The sequence below is a fragment of the Polyergus mexicanus genome, unplaced genomic scaffold (genome assembly GCF_030449975.1).
Source record: "Polyergus mexicanus isolate NDT 795.1 unplaced genomic scaffold, iyPolMexi1.0 SCAF_19, whole genome shotgun sequence".
In the NCBI taxonomy this organism is placed as follows: domain Eukaryota; kingdom Metazoa; phylum Arthropoda; class Insecta; order Hymenoptera; family Formicidae; genus Polyergus; species Polyergus mexicanus.
Genome location: NW_027223339.1, coordinates 5,693,404 through 5,718,508, shown reverse-complemented (window position 1 = coordinate 5,718,508; position 25,105 = coordinate 5,693,404). Strand labels below are relative to the sequence as shown.

General features: G+C 37.3%; 1 protein-coding gene across 29 annotated transcripts in view; it reads left to right on the top strand.

Moving 5' to 3' along the window:
• LOC138941526 (CUGBP Elav-like family member 1) overlaps positions 1-25,105 on the top strand; it is a 495,676-nt gene that overhangs the window by 248,929 nt on the left and 221,642 nt on the right. Inside the window, exon 1 of one of the 29 annotated variants that reach the window (XM_070311307.1) lies at positions 2,245-2,328. The exons of the other annotated variants lie outside the window; for them this stretch is intronic. The gene's annotated coding sequence lies outside the window, so the exon portion shown is untranslated. Of the gene's footprint in view, positions 1-2,244; positions 2,329-25,105 lie in introns of those variants that run through there. 29 annotated transcript variants of the gene reach the window in all.

Below are 25,105 nucleotides of genomic sequence, written 5' to 3'. Positions count from 1 at the left end.
TGAAGCTAACTTAGTGGCAAGTTATCGGCAATTTCGAGGATGAAAAGAACGTTGTATCAAATGCATCCGCGCTTACTTGTATTCGATAAATAAATAAATAGATGTTAAATGCATCTCTCTTTAATAAAAAAGTCGATTTCTCTTTATACAATTAATTTATAATATTAATAAAGAAGAAGATTGTAAATGAAAGGAAGAAATGTGTAAGGCAATGACCAGAGTTTATGCCGATAAACCTATTACATCCATCTCGAGATAAATCTCTCGCTTCATTAATTCGTTCTTTCAATTTTAGAAAAAAAAAAAAAAAGTCGTAAATATGCCTTTAAAGCGACTAGCTCTACACATAGCTTAGATTACAAATCCTTTGGATCGAGAATCGTAGCTACGTTTTTTAAAATATGCCTCCATCCCAGGAACTACGTCGCGCCTTTTTCTCTTTCTCTCTCGTCGAACCTCCCGTTCGATGTTTTACATCCCCTCGTACGGAGGTCGCGGGTGGACGGAAGGAGAACGAGCGAATTCGAGGAACGTGGCTCGTTCCTTCTTTACTCGATCGGTCCCCATATTCCGACATATGTGTACGAACGAACGAACGAACGAACGAACGGTATTTCCATCCGCCAGATCCGGTGCGTTTGCGCGACCGGGCTCGTGCGGCTAATAAAGGAAAACCCGGGCTGCGGTAATGGCTCTCGGCTCGCCTAATTACCAGTTATGCGTCGATGGTATACGAGCGCTTGGGAAAGGGCGAGAAAGAGGGGAAAGGGGAGGGGGCGGGGGTGAAGAGCGCTAACCGATCTATAACCGTGGGGTTTAAAGCGGAACGGTAATGTGTCACTGTCGTCGGACCACCGGTATTCGAATGGTTATCGCCGACGTGTGTCGGTACTCGCGATAAAGGAGGGCACGCGAGGTCATCTCCCGCGGAGGGTTGTCTGCGCCAACGGCGGCGGGGTCACAGTTAATAACGGGGGCTGAAATGTCGTCGGCAACTCGCGACGCGCTTTCGCAATTTCGCAGATCGAGCATCGCGATATCGCCCGGTACACGAGTGCCGCATCGCGCCGAAATTGTACGTCGGATTAATTAAACGTTTTGGTTACCGGCTCGCGGTCGAGCTCGTTATCTTGTAATGATGCGTTATATTATAATGAAGACGAGAGAGAGAGAGTGTGTCACAATGAACGTGAAAAATCAGAGGATTTGTATTTGTCTCTTTTTTTGCCAAAAAAATGAGACATTGGAAGTTTATCGGGAGGAGTAGATCCGATAGCTTTTTTCCAATCTTGATGAGAGAAAGAGAACTGATAAAAACGCTTTCCGATCGACTTTGATTCGAGGAATCAGCGTTTTTCGGCAGCGACAATTATTCCCGCTCTAATTGAAAAGCCTTCAGGTTATATCTCTCGTTAGAAGGTCCCTCCGTGCTCGTGTTACCATTTGGCTCTCCATCAATCGCGAGTTGATCATCTTCCTTTTCGAGATCGAGACTCGATGACCTGTTGAGATCGGCGAGAGCGACAAGCATGTCCGTCGTAAATTCGACATTTGAGCGAGCAAAATTTTCTCTCGGTTTGTATCCGTAGAATGCGCCGTCGGTTTTCCCTCTTACCCGCTCCTCTTACATCCGGTCGGTCGATACTTTGTAGAAGCGTGCTTCTGAAAGGGGGTCATCCTGATAGAGCCAGGAAGGGTGGCGAGCTTCGCGTGTCCTTCTTGATTTATAACTACCGATCGAGCCCGGTTCTCTCTTCCCTTTCGTAATGTTCCACGATTCGCTTCAATGGCGATTCTCATATTTCTATTCCTACGAAAAGTAATTCGGAACTTGCAAAAATATTTCTATCTCTGAAAACTTTATGAGCTTTTCATGAAATAAGCATTGTTTATTAATCGCATATGCACACGTATTCATAGGCTTATATGAAAAAGCAATAGTCGATTTTGTTAATCTAAAACACTATTACATAAAATTATTGTTATATTCTTTATAATATTATAAATATGGATTACACTAATGAATAACAGCATAATTTTTTATTTATCTATTTTTTAAAATATTTTTCTCATAATTTTATGAGAGAAACTATTTTTTAATATTCGATTGCAAATTTATTCCTCCTTAAAGATTTCTCTTGAACGCTTACGGCAGCGATTATGAAAATCTCTAGAACCCTCTTTTTCATCAACCGTCTGTCATCCACGTCAGAAAATTATTTTCCAGATCTGGGGATTAACTTGTCGCGACCGGGGACGTATCGGCGACCCCTTGTGACCGAGGCCCCCCCGAAGCTGGAAATCCCCGACCATCCTATCAGATCCGAAGTACGTAGTTATGCACGCGAATAAGAAGGGTCGATCGTCTTATCGAGGGGCTTCGAGGGGAGACGGGGGTGTATTTTATCCCCTTTTGTATTACATGCCTATTGCATTACGATTTTCATCAGCATACCCAACCGGGTTACTGCGCGTTCTCGGCGTAATAATGGGAAGACGGAGGGCGTTGCGAGGATGGGTGAGAGAAAAGAGCCAGTTGAATTGACGAGTGGGAGAAAGCTATTCTCCTTTAATTGGCATCTTGGTTGGGTTACGTCGAGGCGCCGCATCATATTTTCTCATTAAAAGCGTTTACCCGAATGGAAAGTTCTTTTATACCGTCGAACTGCTTCGTCGAAAGTTCCTTCTTCGAACTTCCTAAACAGGCGACTCGCGGCAACTTCACAGGAAAGTTGGCGCCAAGTTGTTGCTCGCTCAAGATTTCAATACTGGGCAGCTCTAAATAATATTGTACCCAGACATGTTTCTTGCATTGATAAAATTCGTTTATGCAAATGCATCTGATATAAACGAAAGTGTCTATAATGTTTGTTTTCAAGATAGCGAGGGGTATAGTACTCGGAATTTAAAATATTTTTAAAGATAGTTATCTAACATAATATATTAGAATAGCATTTTACAATCTTTCTAGATTTAATAAAGCGTCGTTAACTCGACGAGATAAACATTGATTTTAAATAAAATGAGAATAAAGTAAACACATTTCTCGAAGCATATATTATAAGATAAATCGTCATTATTTTGCTCTATTGTTTATTTTAAATTAAAAAATTCTCACTTATATTTGCACTTAATGTTAGGGAAAATTTGATGAAAAATTTATTATTATAGTAAATTACTTAATTTAATTTTTTATATAATATGAATAACTTTTATAAAAAAGAGACCTAGTTTGATGACGCGTGTCAATTTTAAAATTAAATTTTCCGCTAGAGATCTACTTTTATGTTTCATCCGAGATATATATATATATATATATAACCGTTTAACTTGAAGATCCAGACTTCACGATAAACGTCGTAGCAAGAGAAAACCGTTAGAGCGACGAAATTACTTCGCCAGTGAGATTTGTAGTCGCTGAGGGGAACTTTGGAAATCACTTTGACACATGAGGTGGATAAAGCACGATCATTCGTACGTACAATAAAAAACGGAAAACACGCCGTAGAATCATCGCGATCGGTGATGGTTTCCAAACTCCGGCTCCGACTGTCACGTACACTGGTCGCCGGAAACGTATGCACAAGGACCGCGATGATTTATCCGCAAACTTGGCGGAACATGAGGTGGGGGTGGGCGCGACGGTGGAGAAAATTTACGCGATCTGCTCGCGAGTAGGAAAACGACGCGCATACGAAGAAATGTGTGTAGTTTGCGCTATCTGTATAAAGTTTCAGCATCGGCCGGTGTGTTCCTCCTTCGTCGACATTCATGCCGAAATCAAGCGAATTTGCCGTCAGCGGAATGACATAACGTTGCGTTAAAGCGCGAATGGACCGGTTTCACGTCGGGGATATGACGGACAGCGATGGCTTTTACAGCAATGTCGGAATTTGACCATTGCCGGCATCCTTACACGCGATGGGATAAAGGGTAAAAAGAAAGAAGGAAAAAAAAAAGGAAAAAAGAGGAAGAGAGATGTACGCTCGTTGTGCACGACGCAACAAGTGTTGCGTGTACTCGTTGTTGCAGTCGTCGCTGCACATTCGCTTCTTAGGTATTTGTGAAATTTTTTTATATTCTATTTAAAAAGAAATGTCGATTGTCTGAACGTGAACCGCGTGTTGCAATATACGATGAATAGTTTCTGATTTTTTTATTCTTTCATTATCCAGCGAAAAGAATGAAGCCCAAGTTATTCAGTTGCCTACAAGATATTCGTTCGCAGACGATATTTTATAATACATCGATATATTTTATAAGTTTCCGTATACACAAAATGAAATAGGGCATCTATAGAGCTGTGTATATAATTTTGAGTCGGAAGTTAACCGAAAGTTAATCAGCCCTTTCCCAAGTATTTTGCGACGCTGCTGATTAAATGCCAGTGTTTGTCGGAAGAGGCCTTGACTTTAATTATCGCGTTAAAGATTTCGCTCGTTCCCGTTACATCTCGTCACTCCGCGTGTCACTGGCGCGTGTTACAGAGTTCTAACCGAATGCATCCGGCAATATATGATGTAGCGTCGGTAGAAATTATTTCGCTGAGTGTAACGTGCGCGTGGAGAATTTAATAAATTCCCCGATTCGCGCGCGCGGAGCTAATTCGATTGCGCGTCGTCGCCGTCCGGATGGAAAATCCGCTATTTCCTTCCGAGTCGTTCCGCTCGCGCGCGCGGCATTATTCTCACCGATGCAGTCTCTCTCTCTCTCTCTCTCTCTCTCTCTCTCTCTCTCTCTCTCTCTTTTTCGCAGCCACGAACGCCCTAGAAATTATCGCGACAAAGTTCTCGCTTTCTCGCCTGTTACGCTATTAGCGTCCTGGCCGATTATACAGTCGACTATGCGGTGACGTTAACGTACCGCTAAACCGCGATGTTAACGCCACATCAGCGGCGCATTCGCTCGCAATTACGCGGGCAATCGCTCGCGGAATCACCGCGCGTATTTGGAAGAGAGGAGGAGAGAGAGAAAACGAGGAGAACGGGATCGCAGAATTTAATAAACTTTTTCGTCCGTGCCGTGCTAATGCCACGTAATTTCATTGACCGAAATCATCTCTCTCTGTCTCTCTCTCGTCTCTCTTGCGTCTTTCGAGCATGAGGGGATTTGAATTTTGATGTTTGCGCGATCCCTCGACCGGCTTCAGGCCGCGCTTCGTTGGTCGGTGGATGCATACATGAGAGCGTTGATGCAGAATTACCGCTGAACTACTACCTGCGCATGACAGCAGCCCCGGGCTCTGCTCGAACCCGTGGCTATTCAATTCTGGCTGGTCCGGTCGGACTCTTGTGCGACTACCTCCACATTGCGCGTCTCCTCCATTGGCTTCCTACCCTTAGTCCACCGCTGACCAGCTTTATCCTCTCAACTCTCACGCCGTTGCCCACGGCAAGAGAACGAGCGCCATCGATAAATATTCAGAGGTCGTGGTACGAACGCTATTGCACAAATTCTTTAATAGTTATCACGGCTGTTGACCCTATTTAATCGAAATATTTAGAATCTTTGATGAGATTTTCGCAGAAGTCGGGAGATCGCTGTATCACTTACAATTTAATTATAGGAAGAATCGTTTAGAGATAGAAAAGTATGATCTATGTAAATATTTTATTATATTATTTTTCAGAATATAAATTTTGAAGTTTTATATTAAATTAAAGAAATATTTCAATAATAGCGCTATATTATTTTTCATTTCAGATTGTAGTACCGTATATAAAAATTTAAGAAGAAAAATAATTTAATGTGGAGCATCGTAAGAATTTATATTTTTGTTAAATAAATAGTTTTTATAGAGACGCATTTTTATATAAGATACATATTTTTAAATTTTTATTTTGATAATAATTTATAATAAATATTAATGATAAATAATATAGATATTATCTTTCTGAAATATTAGGTCGAAATTAAGGTCTTTGTACATTTATCTTTAGATAATTTAATAATGATTTAATTAAAATGTCGATAAATATGCAAAATAACTAGCATATTTTTCATTTTCTTACGCTACAGAGATACGGTATATTATTACGTGGAATGAATCAAATAATCGCAGCACCCATAAGAATATATAATTGCTCGTTATACAACTTGAGTGATATTGTATAATTCGCCTTATGTGTCGCGTACATTATTCACTAGTACGCACGAATATCATGCGAGTAATTATACGAGTATGCGATAACGCATATGCCAATTTGCCAACTAACGACGTTGCAAGTGTCGGTCACTCGATAAAGCATAATACTGTTAACAAATTGAATTAATTTTGGACGCACCTCGCAACCTTACATTAATTGAAACGCACATGCGCGAACATGTTTAATTAACGCAACAAATATAGTTACCGCACAATTGCTTTTATATCTATTATAGTAATAATCAATATGATTTATAGAAAACTGATCTGCTTTATTATTACGTTTGGACTTTATATCGCGAAGAAACTTTGAATTCAATTTGAAAACTTGAAGAAAATTTCTCGTACGGCTGCTTTTTCTTTGAAGACCGACTTTTGAAACATAGCAGCCATTGTATGTTTACATAATGAAACGAGACAGGAGACGGAGATGGATTCCGGCAGACGTTTCGCGAATAGCACAAAACACGTGGCAGACGTTAGTGATCATGAATTGGCAAATGCAAGCGATATTTCTCACATGGGTCATTTCTAAAACGGTACTGCTTGGCTAGGTTCAGAGATATGATTTAGCGCTTGTCTAACCGGCGCATAGGTGACGACACTCCTTTATCGATCATGTAGAAATAGCATAACGACCGAATGACGTTTCCTCCCCGACGGATATCGATTTTCTAAAAATAAGACTGTGGTCCGAATGCAGAGAGTATCCTGCATTACTCCTGCATAACTTGCACGAGATTTGTGACAAGTGACTAAATTTCTATATTATGATGGAATGCTGTATATTAAAAATAATCTAAATACGAAATCTTAAAAACGTTTGGAAATAATGCTTTATCATTCGGAAAGAAGCGTTAATAGAATTATATTCAATACTTGTTTCGCGATCACAGACAGAGAACGTAACGAAAATCCTTCTCTTGGATTTTAAACTCTTTTCATTTAGTTGAAAGAATTAAGTTTGCGATTTAAATTATTTTAAATTAATTTTATAAAAATATACTAGAGAGAGTATTCAACTACATTAATATAAAGTATATTAATGTTAAAATATATTAATATTGTAAAATATACGATACTAAAGAAACATTTCGAAAGAATTAAATTCTTTATAAAAAAAAATCATATCTTGTGATTACGAGCTTGTCCTCTCCGAGCAACTCTCGGATTCTCAAGTTCGCGCGAAGACGTACGCTGTCTAGACTCTGATCTCGATACGAGGTCGCTATTTTACTGCAGCCGCGAAAGGAAAAGGTTGCACTGGTCTACTACGTTGGTTACGGCGGGATATAAGGAGCAATGGATTTCTTCGACAAAGACGGCGACGATGTTGGCGGGAACCGCGGAAAAGCCTGACGACTTTACACACTGTCGAATCACATATTTCCAATTCAATCTGCCTTCGCCCGCTCAGCCGACATAGGACGATCGAACGAAAAACCATTATTCTTCCTCGGACGGATGAAGAGCAGCGAGAGCGGATGAAGCGGGGGTGGAATTGGCGAACGGAGGAAGAAGACTGTCTCGCGCTCGCGCAAGGACAGGATGCAGAGGAACAAGTTTGATTGTGAGAACGAGAGAGAAGTAGAGGGAAAATGGTACGAAAGGATGGGCGATAGCATTGTCGGGATAGCCCCGACCACGAAATATCACCGGTTATTCCTGGCCCAACCTTACGCGGATCCAGGGGGTGCAGCCATCCGCCGATAATCGTACCGGATATGTCGTAGATCTTGCCGGTAATATTTACGAGCTATTGCTCTCTTCACCCCTTTTTCTCGTCGCCTTTCTCTCCTTTCTCCTTGTCTTCTCTTTCATTACCTCCTACTGTTTTCTCTCTCTTCTTTTTCCTTTTCTCTTACTCTTCTTTCTCTCTCACTCCAATTTTCTTTTAATGAGAACATAGGGGAGATGTACGCGCGTTGCAGGAAATTCGCACTTCTGTCTGAAGGCCAAGCGGAATTTATTCTCGCATGGTATATCGAAAGGGATATCGGAGCGCAACTTACTCGGTCGTCCCCGAATTATTTATTAACGGCGGTTGTTGAACTCCCGTTCGGGCGCGTATTGGATTCGGTTTCATCGAGGTTACCCAGAAAGCATATCGTTTTAAACATTTTAGTAGAGAATCTCGTATCGGTGCTTCGGATAATCTGTCGAATCTATTGTTTATTGAAGGCATTTGGCTCGCATCCGACGGTCGAGGGATCGATTGTATGTTGAGTTTTCAGCTCGGTACACACACACACACACACATATATATATATATATATATATACTTCTTTCTCGAATCTCTTTCGCGAATCGATCATCTTGATTACGTCCCGCGATATAAAAGACTGCTCCCAAAAATACGACCGTGGAATCTGAAATTTATCTTGGGAAGAAATCGGAAAAATAACCGATGGTGGCGTTGGGAGGAGGAAGAAAGGATCGTCATTCCGAGCAGTCGTACAAATCGTCCTGAACGAAATAAAATATCACCGCGAATGCTATCCATCTCACGTAAGCCGATCACGAGATATAAATGTAATCGTGTATAGCTAAGACCGCGAGGTTTGCGAGTCGGTTCTTAAGAATCTCTTTCGATTATTGGAACATTTCGTTTCTGTCGATTTCTCTCGACTTTTTCGTCATCGGCGTCATCGTCATATTGCGCCAGTTGTTCAAAATTTATTTATGTTTTACGTTCTCCGTTAGATTGCCACACTTTTGCAATAGGATATTATTCCTTTCCGGAATTATCGTCAATAAGCATGCATTGATTTCTGTATCTTTTTATTTTGCCATTCGTTTAACTCTTTTGATCATTGAAAATCTCGTATCCTTTATAAATTCCTTTATATAATTAATTTGCATAGTTTAAAATGTAAATTATATATATTATTATTATTATTATTATTAAATAGATATTATGGTACTTTTGTAAAAGGCTGATGCTTTTGTCATATTGATACAAATCGACAAAATTAATGAATATCGAAAAATCACATTTATATCATATACATGACTAATTGCAAGCTATAAAATATACTGTACAAATTTATTGACAAAAGGAATAACAATATTTAAACCTTAAAATTATTTTATTAACATTATTTTATATTTGCTTTTAAAAGGAATTTAAATACTTTTTACACCTTTCTCTCGTTTCCCGATATTATTATATTATTTAAAACATTATAAGTGACAAATTCTTATTATTATGTTATAGTAATAATCATATTATGTTATCTAAATATTTAATATTGTTTATGAAAACTATAAAATCTTTTCAAACATTGTTAGGTTTGTGAATCTTACGAATTTGTTATAGATGAAAAGTTTGATGTGGCGAATTATTATAATTATAATCTCCATCGGTTAAGGATTGACGATTCGTCGTGACAAGATGCGCAGCGTTTTAGGGGCATAGATATTTGACAATCATTTGTCAGATATAGGTAAACAAATTTCTTTCGATTATTGAACCATGCCCGTTATTTTCAATGGCCGACGATTTGGCTGGTCGTCATTTCTCTCCCTCCGGTCTTTTTATTTCACCCATCTTTCTGTGTCGATCGTGTGCGCGCAAGGGATTATATTCGTCGCCGAAACCACCTCCAATAACCGGCCCCGTTATTCTCTTCCTCTTCGACTTCGATTGGCATCCCGCATCGATGCTTCCGGCCATTTCTTTCCCCAAAATTGCGCAAACAGGATCAGACCTTGTTATTGTTCGCTTGCGTTCGTATGCTATTCATAAGATGATTAGTAAATAAGTAAGAGCAGATTCTTGCAAGCTCACGTCGCTATTACCATATATTGATTTTTGTATTTAATTAATCACTGTGTTTCTTGAAAAAACTTATCATCTTTTATTACATTAGATTAACATCATATATAATCGACTATATTTGTCAGATTTTTGCAAAATTATACAATTTATTTACAAGATGTGTATGAAAAATTGATAATACATTTAAAATAAATACAACTTAACTTAACTTTGTATAAAGCTAACACTTTCCCCTTGCATTATAAATCTTAAACAAAAGTGTAATCGCGGATTTATTTCAGCCTGAAAATTAAACACTTTTAACGAATAAAACTTCGAATAACAATCTTTTATATAATGTTAGTAACAAAAGAAGATAATGTTTCTCACAATTTCAACTTTAGTTTCACATACGCAAATAAACCTCACTGTAATAAAATTATAATTTCAAGTTTAGTTTCGTCAAAACTTGAAATTAAAACTACGAAAGTTGTGAGAAGACAGATAACATTTAACCAAATTTTCATTTTATATATATATGGTATATATATGAAGAAGAATATTTTCTATAAATTTTCTCTTTACGGAGATTATATTTCTGATAAAATTTATTAATTAAAAAAATTATTGCTATACGATACTTATTGCGTATATAAATATGCACATATGAAGCATATTGCAAAAAGATTGGTGCTTTAAAAGTATCTTTGATGAGCTAATGGAACGGGTGAGGGGAAAAAAACTTTTGTTGAAATTTTAGTTGGAAAGCATAACTGAGCTAACGGAGAGGAAGAAATTTTTTTCTCGCAACGTAAAGCGTGCGTGCCAGTAATTTTCGGGGTAACGGAGTTTCACCGTAATAATTTCGCCGAGAAATTATCCGCTGTCCGACTCGCACCCGCACGGTCTCGTCATCTCACTCTCCTCTTTTTTACGTACCTCATTCCGCATTCGCGCCGCGCCGTGCTCTATCCGCTCTTTTTTTTTTTTTTTTTTTTTTTTTTTTTTTTTTTTTTTTTTTTTTTTTCTTTATCTCGATCGTATGTCGCGCACATGTTTTTCGCGTTTTACCATCGTTTTCCGAAATTCTATCGCTTTAAAGGGTTCTACCATGTGTGACCCGACTATTTCATATACATTTCTCTTTTATTCACGCGACTTTTTTTCTTTTGACGAATAGGGGACATTTTCCGTTAAAAGTAATAACACATAATTTTCATCACGTTGATCATAAGTATTATATATTATATATTTTTTTTTTGTAATTTATAGATTATAAATGTTGTATTACAATCACAATCACATATCAGACAGATATTCATTTTTCATGGAAACAGAGACAGGAAATTGATTTCTTCTCTAGTTGGATTTTTCCTTCTTTTTCAAAGATATAAATCCCTAATATATTTTAATATTTCTTCAATGTATCTGTGGTTATTGTTAACAGCATGTATCTTTCTGAAAACACTGAATTTATTAACATCGATATTAATCGTCACGATAGACATTGATAGACATTGGTAAATAATTCTTGTCGATTATTTTCTCTAGTACTCGAGAAAAAAGTGTGTTGATAATAATTGTACTTCTGAGAGAAATAATTAAGCAACTTCTCAAAGTTTTTTTCCTCTTAATTATTATTCACTCTTCACAGATAATTGCTATAAAAGATCACCCGTCTATCTTAATACTGTATTTTCCAGATCTTTTGGAACGTTGATGCATCTCCCTTTTTTTTATTATTCTTATTTTATCGATCTGCCTATATATTTTTCCGTGGCCGATCTCGATCGTATGTCGCGGATGTTTTCTCTCTGTTTTATCTCCGAAATTCTATCGTGTTCGAATCTCCATTGTGATCTCGCTGTTCGATATACATTTTCCTATATTCCTACCTGTATTTCGCAGTGTCACTTATCCTTTCTCTCTCTCTCTCTCTCTCTCATGCTTTCGCTTGATATATCTCTTCCCCTTTCGCACTTTTTCTATTTTACGTGGTTCTATCTTTCGTATCGGTCGGTTTCGACGCATTCTCATGTAGTTTAGTAGTATAATGTGTGTGTGTGTGTGTGTTGGCCTCCATGGCAGTAAATAAATAAGTAGGATTAGGCGCGACACGTTTATTCCCGCTTGCGAACTCTAGCTTGCGTACCACCAGCGTGAATTTCCGGCTGGTTTTCACACCGCCACCCGGATTTCCCCTACCCCTCCGGGAAACTCCTGCTAAAAAAGAAAAAGCGAAAAATAACGGAGCGCCAACCTTCTGCTCTCCCTTTTATTTATAGAATCGCTACGTCACGTTCGGCAGAGTGAATTTAACGCTCTGCTCCGATCGACGCGATTTGGCTTTGTTTTTCAACAGCATAAATTTTATCAAACGCTTATCGTCAATCCATGAATCGAATAAGCATGAGTATATCTAACTCGTATAAAGAATAAAGCTAAAGACAATAAAATGACACTATTAAAATTAAAAATTATAAAGTACAATTTATTAGTTGGCGGAACAATTATTTTAATATTTTTACTATAATTTTTTTTCTTAAAAGTTTTTTTTTTCCCCGTGAAAATATACGATGCGGATTATTGTTATTTATCGCCGTTTTGAAATATCGGATTTAGTACTATTATGTCTATCGCGTATTGCTATATTAATTTTGCGTGCCATGCTTACCGGATGATGCGACTATATTTGTGTTTTATTATTCAAAGCGCTCGCATTAATATTCATACATGTTGATAGTTATAGTTACAAGGTACTTCTCCCGAACAAGTTTAGGTCTAACCAGAACAGTCGGGCATAGGACGCAGCCCGCAGAGGTAACGCAAATTCGTGCCGATAATGCCACTTTGCATCAGAGGGTTACGACCAAGGGAGAGACTAACTAAATTACAGATGCAAATAACAGAGGCTGCTTCTTACCGAGATTTAACGGATCGAATGTGGAAGTAGCTGCGAACCACTTATTGAGCTATTAATTTGCACGTACAAACAGGCTCAATCTGGTTAACGTTTATTTAAGTCGGGAGCAATCTGTCGTTTAACATTTGGGCCAATGTCGATCAAACCAGATTACTTCATCAAACTATTCGTGCACTTGTACAATATTTTCTGAGTGCTTCGTGTGACTCGTGCGCTTTTATTTTTTCTTCTAGAGCCGTAACTTTTTCTCAAATAACATTTATAAACAATTGCTCGAATATTTTTCAAAAAAAATTTTTTTCCTTATTAATTTAATTGCAATTTTATCATTTAACTATTTAATGCTTAACATGGTTTAGCTATGTCTCTGCTATAATTTTGGAAGTTGCGTGAATGGTGTTACGGTACACGAAACAGTTATGAAAGTGTTTCAGGAGAAGTTGAGTACACATAAAATTAGCATTGCGTGCAAACTCATTATTTTATATATACATAACTTGATCTATATTCTCTTATAGATGTCACGGAATTTAAATGGTACGCGTGAACGAACGCGATTAACAAACATCTCGGCTTTCTGTGCTACGTAAAGTGGTAGGAAAAGAGAAGAGAAAAAAAGAGAAGATTCCGCAGCAAAAGTTAAACTTATGTTACTTATATTATCTGCATTCACGACCATTTTGCGTCGTATAAAAGTGCTCTCACTCGCAGTAAATCTAAAGGATATGTAACCGTTCGTAAAGTCGCGCCTAGATGCTCCCGTTATCATAACTTTTATTCTGCTTAATTTCCCAGAATTTTATATGAAAATACGAATATATTATACAGGTAGAATAGACATAATAAATTATTGACTATATGAATAAGCGAAGCTTATTAATGACTTACCCGGTGCGTTCAAAAAGTTCCCATGCAATAAAAAATCGAATTCTACGGATAAACAAAATTTTATGATTTACTTTTCTACGTACATCCCTCCTCTCGCTATACAGTCAGCATAATATTTGTAGAGCTGCTGGAAGGCTTTGGAAAATTTCTTTTGGGAAATGCCATTTAAATCCTCCGTCACAGCGCGTTAAATCGCCTTCGCATCTTCGTACCGAGTCTCTCATTACTACGTGTTTAAAAAAATCAGTAGTAGGAACTTTATAAATGCACCGGATATTTTTAGTGTTTTATGTTGAAAAAAATATTGTACTTTTGCAAAAAAAAAAATAAGGACTCGATGCGCGAGCGCGAATTTCAGAGTTTTTAATTATATAATTATACTTGTAAAACTTATTTATTATAAAATTAATGTCTATTCGCACGAATAATTTGACATTCAGTTTCTTTTTGCAATATTATCCATTATAATTCAAAAATAATAATACTTTATTAAAAATTTGAGCACAGCGAAAATAAATATAATGAAAGTAATAATTATATTTAGAAAAATATCTTCAACTGATTTCATCTCCACTGATATCAATAGATATCCATCGTACATTGTCAATATGTGTTGTCGATAGGATACGTCGTGTGTAAACGTTACCGCGAATCTTATTTGGCGACGCCGAGTGTCGGTCTGTCACCTGTTCTCCGTACATTGGCAGGACGAACGGCAAACATCGATATCAATAAATCGATCGCACCGGATATTCCGTTTCAGACGTCGCAGGCGAGAACGCCCGAGCTTTAGCGGCGCAAACAATCGCGCCCCGACGCTAAGGTACCGGAGATCTTCCATGACTCTTCCTATCCTCTATTTCGCCTCTTACCGCATTCCCGATCCTCCCGATGTTGTTCCATCCGAGTTTACTGCACCGAGATAACCCCGGCCGGCGACCTCACCACTCTTATCGAGGATTCGTAATGCCTTATCCGAGCGCGAACCAACCAGTTTGGGGCAACCGTCCGATAGGTCTGCTTTCACGGTTTTGGCTAGCGAAGATATTACTTCGCCCCGACAACCCCGGGCGGGCCTTCGTCGAACTTTCGTCATGATTCATTTGCAATGTTGAATCTCATATTTGTGTAACTTACAATGTACCGCGGTAACGAAACATTTAATGTCTGATAGTGTACGGTATATATGGCGGATAGAAGCGCGAGTTTTACAAAAGCTGACAATAATATGTGCCATCGATGGATGTATAGGTAATAATCTATAATGTAACATATGTATAATATATATTTGTAATACATAATACATTTTGTAGCATAAAGCGTAGCTGTCGCTTTTTATACATCAAACACTTTCTTTTAAGTAGCATTATTTTTTTTATAAATATCATTATTTGTTAGAAAATTTAATAGTAAGACGATAAAAAAAGTTCAAAAATATTTCGTTCAAACCAAAACGCGATAATTTTCGGGCCAGACTTTCTACTAACAATAAGACTAATAGTATTCGCCGCCGCCGCCGCGTGTCGGTGATATCATTAACCTTCACCCCGTGAGAATAATCACCCTGGTGCTTCAATCCCTCTGCACCCTTGTTCCATTTGGCTCCGTTCCGCCTTCGCAAATACCAGAAATCGAGTGCCTAACGCGTCTGTCGAGACTTAATCGTCGGGGGCATAATTTTCGTCAGTCGTCCAAAATCGCGGCGGCATTTCGCACGCTCTATGGTGCGGAACGGAATGGGAATGGCGCACGATTCGTAAACGAAAACCGTTCCGCGTTAAGGGAATGACGCGACGCGGCGCCACGTCGACGGGGCCCGCGTATAATTTCCAGCTGGGAATACGGCGCGTGTAAAAAAAAAAGAAAAAAGAAAATAGTAATAATGGCGTCAGCTTTGTCCCTGTCGACCTTTCCCTCCTCCCTCATCCTTCCACTCCCAGGAGGGTCCCGATGTTCGTTATATAGCCTTTTTCCCTGACAGCCACCAATTTCGCGGGACATATAAGTGCGAGGGAGTACACGATCGAACGCACTGATACCAGACGGTGGATTTTTATCGTCACGCATGTTTTCGCGCCAAGCACGTTTGTGTTTCGCGTACGTACGCGATCAACCCTCTTACAAAGAAATCTATTTTACGTCACTTGGTCACAGCATTATGTAAAGCACATATGCTTGTGACAAAAACGACTATTTCCATTTAATAAAGCAGTGCTCTGATTGTTCTCGAGTCGTTTATATATTAATTATCATATCAAGATAATAATTTCTATTAGCATTGTGTGTGAGGATATATCTATTACCCATTATTACATATTATCCCCTTTGATTATCTATAATGTTGACTATGTAAATATAATCTACTCTAGTCTATATCTTCTCTTAATGTATGTGTGTGCGTGTGTGCGTATTCATTTCATTGAGAGAGATATATAGATTATTTTTTTCTCAAGTTTTTTAAATTTTCGCAAAAGTGCTAAGTCACAAAATGCACTGTAAAATGCAAAATTTTAGAGCGCATATGCTTAAAAGAAATTTCTTAAAACACACATAATATTGAAATCTCAAAAAAAAAAAAAAAAAAAAAAAATGTAATATACAATATTTGTATATAACAGTTTCTTACAATCTATCTTTTTACATCATAGTTGAACGTACATAAACTTGAATTAAAATATTTCTTCAACAAAATAACAGAGATTTTTTCTTTTCTAATTACTTTGACAGAATAATCAAATAAGTTCAAATTTTTCTCATTGTGATAATAGAATGAGAATCGATATTATATTCTTGTTAATGAATTTTTTTGTATTCTGTAGAACCTTCGCGGAAATTCTCATGTCTGTAACAATCTTTCTCGATATATGTCGCGTCGTTCACGTAAAGCTTACCGTTTTGCTCTAAACACTCGTAAGAAGATCCCTGCGCTATAAAATTCGAGGCCTCCACGAAATCCACGCGTCGGGAAATATTTACTTTTGGGGCTTCGCATGGTCCCCGGCGAATACGGATTTAACCGAAATCCTTTTACCTTTTGAACGTCTTTGTCACATTGTGCCGGATTTACTTTGTTGCAATACTTTGAAAAACGCCGCTAAAACAGCTCGTTACGAAAGCCGCAGCTTTGCATTGCTTGATTTCTTCTTGTTCTTCGTGATTTTTCGACGATATTCTTCGAAACTGTTGTAGGAAATTTATATTACATGATATTTTTTACTTTTAATTTAATCATTAAGTAATTCAAATTCTTTAGCCTTATCAATCGTATTACATAATATCAGTTAATAAATTGAATATATGAGCAAAAACTTTTTTTGCCTATATATTACAAATATTACTAAATATATCTAAAGATATTTTTTCAATCAAGCATATGAGAATAGAAATAATTTTTATAATCTTAGTCTATCCCTTCTTAATATAAGAACGATATTTAATTAATATGATAAATGAAATAGTTTTAATATGAAAACTCTTATCCGCATGGCACGTTCATGTAAAGCAAATCACCTCGACACAAATCGCGCTTATCCGCGTATGACAGCATTGAGAATAGCCGTATCCTACCAAAATTTATTGGTGCGATTCGTTATCAATCGAGACCACCATTGTGTCTCAATACAGTGTAACGTCAGCGAGATGTGTCCGTCGAAATTTACGTTCGCGATGAATGCTCGGCGTGTCGTAATAAACGGCGATATCACCAATTTCGAATGGCCACAATGTCATACTGTAATAACGTTAATTTCGTGCAAATTCTGCATTTTATACGGAAGGGGAGAGTAACAGTGACCATTTGATTCCGGCCGATCTAGATATTATACTAAATGATTTTATATGTTTTCACACGACTCGCTGTGTTATCGATATTATCATCGTAATTTGCTGGGATTATTAATACTTGAGCTACAAATTTAATAAAATTTTTGTTTTACTATCTTTGTTTCAAAAGTTTAGTTTCAAAAATAATTGTTATAAAAATAACAGAGAGCTTTCTTTTTTTTTATTTAATTATAAGAATTACCGATGTCGACTAAATATATCTTTTCATTGACTACTTTATTCACATTACAAAGTACAACGTAATATTGTTCCTAATATAGCGTGATTATTACTCGTTAAATAAAGACGAGTGCAAAGTCATTTGATATTGCTCGAGCCGAGAAAATCGCTGTTCTGAAGTTTTCTCTCGAAAGTTGGCAAGGCACTGGGATTCTGCATATTCTTAATGCTCTTCACGTCTGAAGTTATAATGCTAACGTTGCCGCTCGCGCCCCGCCGGATTTCCAACTCCGCGGGACATTTTTGTCATGTCGTGCTTTAGATTTAGAACATAAAGACACTTGCGGGGGATGGCGGTGAATCGCAATTTCGCACCGAATCTTTCCTTGCCTGGCATCTTATGTGCTTATTTTATATATCTTATATGCTGCAGAATACGCGCAGATTGTAAATTTCAACGATTTGCTTATATACGAGTAACCATTTTATCAAGAACCATTTTATCAGATATAACATGCGAAAAAATATATTCTTTCTATATGTAAATGTTTCTATTTCTAATTAAATTGTTCATTGCAGAAAAATTAAAATAAATATTTTTAATGTCATAGTATAATGGACTATAACGGTATAATATAATATAACATAATATATATCTTAATAGTATAATAGGTTTTCCTATACAATAAAAATCTCTTTACATTTATTATACATGTATATATATATATATATATATATATATGTCTGTATGTGTGTAAAAAGTTAATTAAATTTTCACATAAGAAGGGATTATTATTTCGAAAAATCTAAAAAGCTTTAATTTAATTACTTTTAAAATGTTCTTATTTATATATAAATAGGTCTTCCTTTTGCGTATTGTACCAAGCTTCTTTTTCCTAATTATTTTCTTCCACCTGATTCCTCTTTCGACTAGAAACGACGTTATTGACATAATCGTTCTTTCTCGACAATGATAAAAAAAAGACGTTGTCGTTTCTCATCGCTTTCTATCACAAGCCTACGCTATCGTCCCTAAATACAAAGAAATACATAAACCATGCGCGATAACAATCCCTTTGAACGGTGCATTATTTACGTAACGCCTACGCTGCGAGTTAGATTGGGGCGTCTTTGATCTTACTCGCGAAACCGTCGTTCTCGTTTCGTAACTTTGTACGACGCGTAATCCAATCCCTTCGCGCAATCCATATGTAAAAGAGGAATCTCCTTTGCGCCGCGGCGTGTTATCAATATTTTTCGACAACCCTCGAAAGGGCGTCTCGCGTGCGCGGCCCCGAAAGAGCTCGCCTGGAACCCTCGGGGCAACCGGGATCCAATTGCCCGTGCGAAACCGCTGCGCCGACGATCCCGCGGAACGGAATCGTGCCGTAGGGATGTTCTCTCTCTTCGTACCCTGGGACTCTGGGATTAAACGATATTATCCGAACCCTCCGACTTTCGTCCCGTAAATACGTAATTCCGGTACCGCGCGAAATCCCGTCGTTCCCACAGGTGGTGGCGGTACAAACGCGACAGCGTTTCGTTGCTTCGTTCGCCGTTAAATCTTTTTGGATTAGAGGCGTTAGGCGCGCGCGCGCGCGCCTAACTCTCGAATCGGATCTGCTATCATTTTGCTTTATTTTATTTCTATCTCTGCAAGCGTGTGCAGGTTTTTGTCGCTTGCTGTAAAAAATTTTGACCATTTCTGGCGATTTCTTTAATTTTTTTACAGGATGCAATACATAAATATGTCTATGTACGAGCATGTAGGAGCAAAAGAGCAAAAGATCCTCAAGTTATATATATATATAATTCAAATCTTAATTATTACAATAGATATTTGACGTTATAAAAATTAAAAAATTGTATCGAGTGCGTGAAAAAATACAAAGTTATATTTTTAGAAAAAAATCGACATTAAATATTCGCGAAAGAAAGCATTTTTAAATATTACTGAGATTGAAATAGCCATTATCACTAACTGATTCCTTCGCTGATGGGATCAATGAGATTTCTCTCACTAACTCGCAGTGCTAATAATTATAACTGAGAACATCAATGGCTATTCATTGTTTTTCATTGAGATAATTACTATTTAAGAAAGCAGCGACGATAAAAATATATTAAACTTTATATAGTCTTATTTCAGATTTCTGACAATCCATCAAATAAAAAAAAGCTAATTTATATATAAAAATCTCTAATCGAAACCCGTAGAGTGGTGTGAGAGGTACATTAACAAATTCTAAAACTATCACCGTACTTATGATGATTCGTGGCAACGCTATTTCGAACACGCGAGTTATGCTTTCGCGCAATACGCCATTACTTATCCGACAATCCCGTACGCATTACGAAGCACACTGAGTAATTGGGAGCGCGAGTAACGGTCGCAGCTCAACCCGTATTTCTCATCTTGCATGTCGAATTGCAAACACCTCCGTTCATTGTTCGTGAAATCGGGTAATCAGGCGATGCGCATAAAGGGTGACCTAGAAAGGATAGAAGACTGGTTATTCGAGATGTATCTCCGAATAAATTCAGAGATGAGTTTGAGATGAGCTGATCTAAATAGGTAACAAAACGTTTCTTTTATACCTCGTGTCTTTTTTCACATACAGAATGTTAGAAAGAGATTTACAAAATTTTTACTTTCTAAGAGCACAGCAACAAAGAATCATTCTGTTGAAATATAAGTTATAAGAGCTTAATTATTTAAATTTAAGTATAAGTTTTGATAACTTAATTATGACAATAATTAATGCTAAATGCAATGAAATAAGAGATGAAATAATATCATTGCAATTAATAATAACTTGTAATTAAATTATTTCTCGTATTAAGGGAAAGCTAATTTTCCAATAAATCACTCTCTTCTTTTTACACTTTTCTGGTGCATATCGCAGCGCAGAAATGTCAAGTATTGTCGGACAGCATAGCGCACATACGCCTCTTCGTTTTTCGCGACGAGTCTCTCGTGATTTATAGCTGTTTCGCGGTAGACGCGCATATGTATCACAGGACTGTCGGTTAATTGGAATTGCGATTAATATAGCAACGTTCAAAGAAGTGACTTTACTCGTTTCAGTCCCGTTCGGAATAACTGCGATGCGTCCCTAGAGAGAGAGGGACCGCATGTAAACAATATTTATAATTGCACTTGCTATTTAATGAATTAATATCGATTCGGGAACATGTAATCTTTCGACAGAGAATAATATTTGCCTAGCATTTTGCCTTGGATATCGTTCTTATCTTCTATTACAATAATTTATAGCGCTATGAAATGTTAATATTTTTGTCTTAACTTTCTCATAGCAATTCTATCGGAGAGAAAAAAAAAAACAGAATTTTACACAATTATTTTGCAAAGTTATGTAAATCATGTAAAATTATTTTTAAGAGAAATAGTCTCATGTGCCGGGGAACGTGAGATTGTGCGCTACTTTTACTAAAATAATTTAAAATAACGTATTAATTACAATTTCTATTGTTAGAACGGGTGAGACATCATCAATCAGTTGATACATTTTTAGTATGTCAGCGCAAACGTTTCAAGATAAAAAAAAAAAAAAAATTATTGTGTCACATACTTATTGTGTCAATACTTATTCCTTCAGCCATCGAATGCCATCGAATAATAGAATCGATATCCTATTCTTTTGAACATTCCCTTCGCTACTACTTCGTACTTGACGTAACCAGGACAGTAAGAGAAAGTTATTTGCTGGGAAATAACGCGATATGAACGATCGATAGTCTATTGTAATTTCATATTGTGTCGCGACACGTGTATCAAAGTAATTCGGGACGGCAAATGTCAGTAACATAAAGCAACGTCGTCAATAGGCCGATTAAATTTGCATAAACTTACCAGCTAACATTTGTGTCTGCTTGCCAAATCGATAAAATAATAACGAAGCGTATATAGTAGATAACGTCTGCATATTTTTGTGTAAAAAAAATCGTAATCCGAAAGGGAATTAATTAGGGAATTAAATCTGAAATTTGGCGCGATATATAATCTAATCATATATTGTATAATTAAATTTGAAATTTGATGCGATACAATCTGTTCATATATTGTATAATAATATCTGAAATTTGGCGCGATATAATCTTATCTTTATATAATCATATTTGGCTAGGTCTGATTATATATGAAAACAGATACGGTCGAATATGATTATATAAAGATAAGATTATATCGCGCCAAATTTCGGGTATTATTATACAATATATGATCGTATGAAATTACATGTGTTATTATATATGATCTTATATAATTATATAGAATTTATTGTTTCTCGAAGTATTTTATTTTTAAAATTCCTCTTCTCCATACTCGTGCAAGCTAAGAAGATTTCTCAAAAACAAAAATTTCTCTCTATCTTTATTTTCAGGATTTATCATTCGCGTACGTGTATGCGACGATCGTCTATGCGTACAAACGTGAAACATAGGCGACCGAAAACTCGATCGCGAGCTCGATTTTCCCACGGTTCGGAACGACGGAATCTCGCGATTATTTACGACGAGCTTCGCGTGCTTCTCGCCCGATTCCATAGAACGCGCGCGATAAAAGCCGCCCTTTCCTTCTCGTAGCATCGACCTACGAAAACCTTTCGCTTCGCGAGCGAGCACGAGCAGGATATTTCCGGCTGGCGCATCCGATAAACCGCTAGAATACGTCGACCTGCAGATTAAAAAATTTACCTCCGTATCGCGCGAACGGGCGTGGGCGCGCGCGCGCACCCTTTCCAATCCTCCGAGCGTATTAAAATTTCAAACATATTTCACGGTTACCCGGCACGGCGATGGCGATGGCGGCGGCGGCACCCGCGCAAAAATTTGCGATTATTTATGACGCGGTTTCCGTGCGTCGCAACTTTTTTTTTTTCGGCCTTATCGAATACGAATAACTCTTTCCTACGGCCGGGTGCTTTATCACCGATGCGGATTGCGCTTTTCCATACTACGCGCATGCCTTCGAATGGGCCCTCCGCCAGAATATATCCAGTTCCTTTTGGGGGAGCAAGAAATACAATCGCTCGTAATATTAGATTTTTATCGCGAACCTTTTTATCGCCTCGTTGGGCGCTATAGCTTCGCTATAGTCATTTGCTATGTGCTCTGCGTGCTTCCGTCCCTCAATCTGACGTAATAGACCTCGCACCAGGCATTATCGTCCTTTAAGAATTCTCGGACATCGTCATCGTATCGAGAAATCCCTTCCGATGAAATGTCTTTACATCTCAATTTCTATGTGATTCTCGCCCTTAAATTTTATTTTATTTTCTATCGTTCATAATTTAATAAAAAAATATAATATAAAAAAATGATATAGATCCAAAAGTATAATTTGATGCAAAATTAGTTTCTTAAATATCTTACCGAATCAAGTTTGAAATTAATCTCTAAACTGATAAATCAATTGAGATCTTTGCTCATTTATCGAGGAAACTATCGATTGAATAAAAAAAATTGAACTTTATTAAAAAAAGTTTGGATACTTTCTATTTCTGCCAAGTTCTTTCTTTATGTTAAATATGCAATTCGAACATATCAACAGTACGATAATTTGAAAATTGTTCCTTATATCTTAAACTTTATCAAAAATTTAATAAATTATAAATAGAAAATGTTTTTAAAAATCGATTGTTTTTTAGTTATCGTAAATTATAAATGTGGAGAGGCGATTTGTTTTTTCAGGATTTTTACAGCATGATGAAACTGTCCCCCCAGCAGTTTTGATAATTCTTTGAAAAGCCAGAACCAGAATTACTGTTTCCGACATTCGTTTTCGATAACCTGCCGAATATGTCGAACCTTAGATTAAAATATTCCGTGCTGTTCGACCGCCCCTTCGCTCGTTCTTGTTGCCTTCTCCAACCGTAGATTAAAACACGAGCTCGATCGGTCTGACTGCGCGATCGAAGGTGAAAGAACAATGAAGAGAAAGTGAAAATAAAACGGTGGTCGAATTGCAATTGTATACATTGTCAATCTGAAAAATTTGAATTCAGCAAACTTTGCGTCGAAATGATTCGACTTCAATAATCGATTAGAACGACAATTTCGTTTATAATTTTGTGAACAAAATACACGTGTAAAAAAGACATGTATATACATACATGTTTTAGTGTCTTCTTTTGATTGTATTAATCCGATATATATACTCTGAGGAGTATTTGGTCTTGATATTATTTTAATTAAAAAATGAATTCTATGATGTAAGGGAAATATGTTATTACAAAATGATAAATGCGCGTTAAAAATTTGATTAAAAGTATGCAAACAATATTTTTTATTTATACAGATTTTAATTTTAATAATTCCGAGAAAAACTATATTTTATTCCGCTAATAGCAAGAGAAATCATACGAGCAGAATTCTTGCCATCTTATTCCACAAGTTCTAGATGAAAATGTAATCGTGTAGTAATTTATATGACACGAATACATAGACAAATTCAGTAAGAGAGAATTTGGAGATAATTCGAGATAGACATGTTGGATCATGGGATATACGCGATGTGGGAAATGGAATCCCTTTTGACGAGGTGAGCCCAGTCGAATGCGTGCCATTCGTTGATAACAGCCAGACCATGTTTCGTAAAATCCGAGAGATTCGACTTTCCCATTTCGGCAAGCAGACACGTCGCAAGAAGGCATTAGCTGCTTAGGGAAAATGACAGATCAATTTGATGACAATGATTGACGAGGATAAGATTTGACATTTCTGTTACGTAAATCACTCACGTTGATGTTTCAATTAAAGTGAAACGGAATAATAGTACGTTGATAATAATAAAATTATACAATTAAATTTTTCCTTAAAGAGTTGGAACAGATAATAACAATCTCGTTGAAAGAGTTTATTACACACGTATATCGTTAATAGTAATATTTTGTCTCGGATTCTGTAGATTTACTTTTAGAAAAAATGAAGGAGTTACAAGAATTCGAAACAACTCAATGTCAAATTCTTGCAATATTAGCCTCTTAATTTTATCTAGTTGCTCTTGCATTTCGCGCAAACATGTCAACCCGATTGCGCTGGCTATAGCAACACCGTTGCAGCTTCAGGATTCCAGGAGCGAGTTTCAGCGAGCTTGTCTGCCGGAGGTCTGTCCGCCGGAAAGATAGACATTGCCCGGATGTCTGCGGATCCGGTATCCGGCCTTCCGGTATGTCCGGCTGCCGAGCCTGCCGAAGTGCATTGGTATGCGACGAGGTGGCGTACGAACGGCCTGCGAAGTGTTGCTTTGGTATGTCAACAGTTCGTACCGCTGCAAGACTCATCTATTTACTTCCGCAACGCCCTTCTTTATCGATAATTCTTGGCAGATTATCCTACAATGTCTTAGATTCTCAGATGAGGAAGA